Source organism: Alosa sapidissima, chromosome 8, assembly GCF_018492685.1.
Source record: "Alosa sapidissima isolate fAloSap1 chromosome 8, fAloSap1.pri, whole genome shotgun sequence".
Classification (NCBI taxonomy): domain Eukaryota; kingdom Metazoa; phylum Chordata; class Actinopteri; order Clupeiformes; family Clupeidae; genus Alosa; species Alosa sapidissima.
The window spans coordinates 7,606,641-7,614,140 of NC_055964.1; the positions used below are offsets into that span (position 1 = coordinate 7,606,641).

Genomic DNA, 7,500 nt, shown 5'->3' on the forward strand with positions numbered 1-7,500 from the left:
GCAGCTAGCGCACATGCCTGCCCTTACCAAACAAATAGTGATAATGGCCCTTTCACATGTTCCTCAATACACGATGGAGGAGGTCACACTCGGTCACTTGTTCGCATACGTCCCCGATCTCACACCGACCTCTCCACCACTCCGTCCCCAGTCCCCGAAGGCACGGCGGGACTATCGGCAAAAGGATCTGCGCATCCACGAGCTGTGCTCAACAAAAAAAAAAGGGAAAAAAAAGTGGGATGCGGTCCAGAAGGGAGGATAAAACGAGGTGCGAGCAGTTATCGCTGCAGAGTTATGTGGAAACGATGGCGTAATTACAGCACCATCAGTCTTTATCAGAGCAGCCCCACGCTATGCTAGCAGATAAGGGGATCATGGGGAGGAGATGTCTGACTTTGGCTCCCGTTTTCTCTCTCTCTCTCTCGCTCTCTCTATCTATCTCTCTTCTCTCCTCTCCTCTCCCTCCCTCTCTCTTTTTCACACAAAAATGAAAAATCAAGTGCTGACAGAAGTTGGGTGATTCCCCATTTTTCTCGGGTATTTAGTCATATGTGGGCCATGCGGCTTCAGGGAAGGTGTCATGTTGTTAAAATGTACGAGGCATACTCCACGAAGGCTGGCCGACCATGATGAATAGAAACAGAAAGAGAATGACAGAGAGATCTGTCTTCATGGTCTTACTCGAGGTCTCATAAGGGGGTAGGTCATGGAGGAGAACTGTTACTCTTTTTCACTGTTGGATAAGAAATAGAAAAAAAGTATTAAAATTCACATTATTTTAAAAGATATCAACACTGCAAAAACAGCATAACCTTACAATGTTTTATTTTTCGTGGCCATTTTACTATCTTTTTGTAGTCTCCAAAAGCAATGGAAACCATATTTGCTTTTACAACGTTCAAACTCGCTCAATAAATTCACATTTAAAGTTTGACCTTCCTCCTTCACAGTCATTCTCATTTTTGGAATTTTATGAGGGCTTGTGAGTCTGGGAAGCGATTAGGGTGCTCTGTCCAAGGTAAGCTGGTAGTCTTGGCATAGGTGTTTGTTTGACGTAAAACGATCTGATATTGCTTGTTTTTGCAAGTGCAGACAAGGCCCCCTAGAGAGCCCAGGGGTTAGCAGGGTGAGTAACCTGAGCTATCCCACTAACAGGCCCCCATACCTGGGACACTGGTAAAACCATCAGGGGGTCGGGTGCAGCATGCCTGGAGGGGTCTAACCATAGACCTCGGAGAGATAGACAGCCTACATGCAGATGTGAATACACACACACACACACACACACACACACAAATTACAGTACAGTGCATGCAATCCAAGACCAGAGATACGTAGATATTGATGCCTGTTGAACCTAGCCAGTAATTAAATACACATGTAATAAAGACACGGATACACACAGGCTAGCACATTATCAAGCATGTAGGCCTCTCTCTCAGCAGGAGATCAGGGGCTATGTAACTAGGGGAACATCTTATTGGTTACACAAAGCAGTAGGCACACACTCACACACACACATTGACAGACATACTCCTTCCCACTCTTTCCCTCTCACACACGCTCACATGCACGCACACACACACACACTCACACACTCACACACACTCACACACACTCACACACATACACAGTTTAATAAGCCATCTGCATCTGTTGCTTTGTGTTAGCCATTAGCTTTGCCTTGAATGCACCACTGTGTTTCGCCTCTCCAAATCAATAACGGAAACATCAGTGCTAGAGTGTCCGTCTGTCATCTCCAGGGACCAAACGGTCGGAGACACGACTACAAATTGGCGTCCGCGGCGGACAACTGCAGTGCGCGCACCACTCCTACCAGAGGGATTGTTTGCGTTGTGTTTTGTCTCCAACTTGGTCGGCGTTCAGGGCTGGTCATTGTTTCCAGGCCCTTGTCTACATGTGCTTGTCATTTGCCGCGGTGGTGCGGCCGTTACTCATACGTGTGGTCAACGTCGTAATCAGAGGCCAGCCCACGAGGGCAGAGTCAACACACTTGGCGGGCCCTCCACCAGAGGATGAGCAGACGTACGCACAGTTTTGCATTTTTATATCGCAGCTTAACTACTGTTTTCACTGTGAGATATTTCAGGTTTATATTATCTTCTTTCCTTCTCTCTCAATCTCTCTCTCCCTCTCCCTTGCTCTGCCTTTCACTGGCTCTGTTTCTCTTTATTACTAAGTATTTGTGTGTGTGTGTGTGTGTGTCTGTGTGTGTGTGTGTGTGTGTGTGTGTGTGTGTGTGTGTGTGTGTGTGTGTCTGCATGTGTGCGTATCCTATTATGGGCATCCCAGGCTGTGTCCTGGCTGTGCTTCAAGCCAATGCTCTCTAAACAGAGCAGTTCCACTCTCCAGCTCTCTCTCTCTCTCTCTCTCTCTCCCTTCAGCTTTCCTTCTCTCCAACCCTCTGTAGCTCTCACTGTATCTTTCTCTACTCAGCTCTCCGCTCACCTCTAACCAACAACCCCCTCTTTCTCAACCTCTCTCTTCTTCTCCCGCCCCCCCTCTCTCTCTCCCTCTTTTCTCTCTCTCCCTCTTTTCTCTCTCTTTCTCTTTTCATCTCTCTCTCTGAGCCGTCCCACTACTGGGCGTGTGTGAGCCGTGTGGCAGCTCTGGAGCTGGGTGTGTGTTGGCTGCTGGAGGAGCTGCAGCCTGGCCTGGTCTGGTCTGGTCTAGTCTGGCCCAGGCAGGGAAACCCTCCGTCAGTTCCCCCGCATGGACAGGAGCCTCCACCACCACCTCCACCACCACCACCTCCACCACCGCCACCACAGCCGCCCCGCATACACAGTCGGCCCTTTCATAGGGAGCCCTGAGCCCCCCGAAAAGAAAGGGTGGCGTTCATAAACTGCCAAAGCCACCCAAGTGCAGAGGCATTTGGTGCTGTTTGTTTTCAGCCATGCTGTACAGGATGCAGTCAGCTGCCACCGCTCGGGCTTGGCGTGCGAGTGAGGGGTTTCCTTTTTCTGGGGCCCGCGGTGCACGGGCGCGGGCACGACTGCTGCCGTCAGACGTCTGCATAAAGCATCTCCATGCGTGGAGGCATGCAGGGCCTGGCCCGACCTCCCTCTGTGTGTCTCGCGGTGTGTGAGCAGAGCGGCCGAGCTAAGAAAGAAGCCTGCTATTCCATCCATGTGCCTTGTCACGCACATACGTGTGTACTCGAGTCTTGCCCCATGCAGCAACATTCACACACAGAGACATGCATATAGACACACATGCATACACACACACACACACGACACACGCACACACAAACACGCACATGCCTGCCCCCACCTCCCAAAATCCATTTCTGTTCCAAGCTGACAGAGGGCCATATAACGAGACTGGCGCGCTAATGAGCGGTGACCTTAACAAGTTGTGGACAGATCACAGCGGCCTGTCCAGCGTTGATTGGAGCTAGGTAATGAGAATAATGACTTCAGAGAAAGGAGAGCGGAGAGAGAGAGAGAAGGGGAAATGGAGAAAGAGAGAGAGAGGGAAGGTATACAGAAAGAATGTGGAACAAGAAAAGAGAAGAGAATGTGTGAGAAAGCTAGAAAGAAAAGAGGCAGTGAGTGGTCTGGCATTAAACACACACACACACACACACACACACACACACACACACATACACACACACACACATACACACACACACACACACACACACACACACATACACACACACACACACACACACACGACACAAACCTGCACTCCCTACACATCCTGCAGCAGGGGGAGGGCAGGGAGCTGGCAGTCCACTTCCATCAGAATTAGGACACTAGGGGGGGGAGGGGGGTGCTGGGAGACTAGACTGTTGATGTAGTCTGCAGCAAGAGGTAACTAGAAGGAATTATACACTCAAACTCAGTGGTCAAAGTGCTCAAACCCATTCACTTGTGTAGAATGCATACAAGAATCTTTGTTTGTGATATATGTTTTATTTTTATCCTTCTACTGAGGCAAATAATAATATTACTAATACTGACGGTATGTGACACATTCACATGCTATCCCATTGTGTCCATCTAAAATCTTTTGTTGTTTATAGAGTCAGATTACTTTACTCTGAAGTGTTTGGAGTGAGGCTTTGGACATGGCTTGGCCAGATGAAGCGTGTTTAGAGTTAGGCTTAGTCCTCCACAGATCTGCATTACGACAACATTCTGTTCTCAAAATAGTCATTATAGGAGGCAAATTAAAATGATAAGAGTGACATTTGAAAGGCAGTTTATGCCCTGGCATGGGGTCTGTAGGTCTGTCTGTTCTTTGTCACACCAGACTGAGACGTATTAGCATGCAGACAGACATGTAAGGCGCACTTGAGGATGAATGGACGAAAACATGAACATGAAATTGGCAGCCATAATTCAGCCGGCTGTTTCATAGCATCGCTGGGTCTTCATTTTGTCTGCTATCTGCAGTGGAAGCCACTTGAGTTCTCAACAGGAAATACACTCTTGTCTGCGATTGATGAGCAGTTCCATAAGGACTTGGGGTTTTGGGGGGGGTGGGGGAGGGTGGTCTGACGCAGGGAAACAGAGGGGAGGTTGTTTCCAGACATGCTCCATGACCATAATAAGTCAAACAGGGGGCCTGAGAATGTTGCGCCGGGCTGGTAAGACTAAACAGAAGGTTTAAAATCTCAGCGTGATTATGGAAAATAAAATCAGACACATCCACACCGGCATCTGTACACGTTCAAACAGGGCAGAGCATCTGCTTGCAGGACAGAGAGGACAGCAGAGAGAGAGAGAGAGAGAGAGAGAGAGAGAGAGGAGGAGAGGAGGGAGGAGGACGTGGTGGATGCATTAGTGTCTCCACGGGAAGCCGGCCTCGGCGGACTTCCCAAATCCTCCGTGCCATCCCAGGCAGGCCTGTGTGTGTGTGTGTTTGCCATCCCAGGCAGGCCTGTGCGGGGACGGTGGCCAAGCTAAACAACCTCACCAGCCTTCTGAGAGGCTGAGCTAGGGGATGGGGTGGGGTAGGGCTGCTGAAGAGGGTGCATAGGCATTTCTTAATATAAAACAGATTGTGTGTGTGTGTGTGTGTGTGTGTGTGTGTTCGTGTGTGTCTGTGTTCGTGTGTGTGTGTGTGTACGTGTGTGTGTGTGTGTGTGTGTTTGTCTTTGAGTGAGTGTATGTTTACTGTACACATCTGAGCACGAAAGAGACAGAGTGGGAGAAAGTGTGTGAGCCGGAGTTGCTTGAAGTTGCTGAGTTTCAGTTTTAGATTAACATTGTTTCCACCAAAGGTAAGCAAATGACTGTGATGTGTGAGGGCTCTGTAGAAACGGGCACTGCTCCACTCATTAAAAACCCAGGGGTGGTGACGGTGGTGGCAAGGAGCTCAAGCGTGTAGATCCCCACCAGGCCCCAGCGCCAGACGTCCAGACATGCAGGAAAGACCCAACGGCCAACCTTCATTTCAGCCTTCCTCCAACAGAAACAACAGAAAGGACTCAAACTCAAAGGCGGCTTCTTGGAACTGATGATTAGGCAGTCCTGTTATTCACACTTCTCCCAGAATAAACCACTCTCTGCACAGCACACTCAAGCAGGAGTCCTGGTGCTGGTGCTGCTGCTGCTGTGTGGTTCTCATGCGATGAAATCTCTACATGTCGGACCGAAGAATGCATGACTTGTGGGGGTCCGGGGAGGAAGGGGTTAAGAGCCGGAGAGAGTGGAAACAGAGGGGGCTGGGGTGCTGCAGGGAGGGGGGGGGGGGGGGGGGGGGGGTTGTGGGGTGGGGGGTTTACTTGAGTTGATAGACTCCAGATGTGTCCATGCGATAAGCTGAAGGCAAGGGGCGTGTTTGCATTGTGAGCTTAACTCAATCGTGTCTTGGGGGCTCACTAAAGTGAGGGGGGCTAGCAAACAAGCGTGCCTGTGAGCATCAAAACAGGCAAACAGGAATGACAATCTCACAGAAAGACTTCCATATCGCCTAAACACTGTGACCGCATGAAGAATTCAAGTAGATTTGAGTATATTTCTCTGAATCTGTTCGGCCTTCACTCAGTCTATATCCTCCCTCCCAACTTGCACAAGAAATCCTTTTCATTTTCAGCTGGTTTTGGCTTTCCCTCATGAACTTTGCACCCTCTCTCTCTCTCTCTCTCTCTCTCTCTCTCTCTCTCTCTCTCTCTCTGTCTGTCTTTCTGTCTTTCTTCTTCTCACCCTCTTTGCTCTCTTTCTCACCCCTACTCGCGTTCTTGTCTGCAAGCTGAAATCCACCCACGGGATGAATATTCACACATTGCCCATCATTGTGTTCCCATTCATTGATATTGTGTATGAACAGTGTTGGCTGCCAGATGGTTCCCTGTGGTGACATTGGCCCATGGTCAGCCCTCAATGCTGTATTTCCAAACTACTGTCGACTCACTTCGACAGGAGGTAGGACTATCTCTGGATCTGTTTATGTCTGCTTTTAAAATTTATATCATGGATTTATTTTTTAAGGAGCTAACTGCATTCATTTGAGACAGCAAGACTCAATCGAGACAGTGACAGAGAGGCAGACAATTTTGTTTCTGCCAGTTATTTCCAAACCGTTAGATGGGAGTCTGGATATCAACCAGGGGAAATCCTCAACAGGCATACAGGGGATGCCCCTTGGACATGATGCCAATCCACACACACACACACACACACGCACACACACACCAGTGTGTGCCAGTCAAGCAAAGCAAGTCAGAGGTGAAGACAGTCAGCACATTTCAGCACTATCAAAGGAAATGGCCTCAACTGAAATAACATGAGCAATTTCAAAACATTATGAAGGGCTGTTTAGTGTAGTTTCTGATGATACATCAGTAACACTGACAGTCTGCATTTGGTCATCTGGATCAACTTTATTTAAAGTGACTTTTTGTTCATCTTAGTTGCTTTATAAATTTCAATTTCTCAAGAAGCTCTTGAGATTGTCATTGGTTCATATTTCTTGATTTTGGATAATTATTGGACTGTCCGTGTTCTATAAAACAGATGTTGTTTCTTAGTTTGTTGTGGTTTGTCAAGTTTGTCACAGTTATAGAGTAATATTTAACTTTTCAACGGAGTTCCCCAAGGCTCTATATTTGGAACCCATTCCATAACATATGCTTTGTGCTTTTCTCTGACCACCTATTAACACCAGAGAAATAAGGATCTCATGCTGGGTAATTGCAATCATGAGCATAGCTGTTTTTAGTTCTGTTTGGGACGAGCCTTCTTGACGGAACGTGTTTTAAGTCTATTCTTCATTGAGTACGGGTTGAATGTGCACACATTCAAAACAGCCTGTCATTCCATCTTTCTTTCTTGGCATCATACCTTGACTTGCCCTGAAGCAGACCGATGGAACATATAATCAAAATTAACCCAGGAAATTTTACTCTTCAATAAAACTATCCATGGCTATTTTTGTATTCCCTTCTCTATAAGTGTGTTGCAGGACCACATTTCAAATTATAGCTTGCCACAGAGAGTAAAAGCAAGCCTCTATACTGGC

General features: G+C 47.9%; 1 protein-coding gene across 1 annotated transcript in view; it reads left to right on the forward strand.

The window, feature by feature from the left end:
* Positions 1–7,500, forward strand: part of adgra2 (adhesion G protein-coupled receptor A2) — a 60,589-nt gene that overhangs the window by 30,522 nt on the left and 22,567 nt on the right. The window lies entirely within an intron of this gene.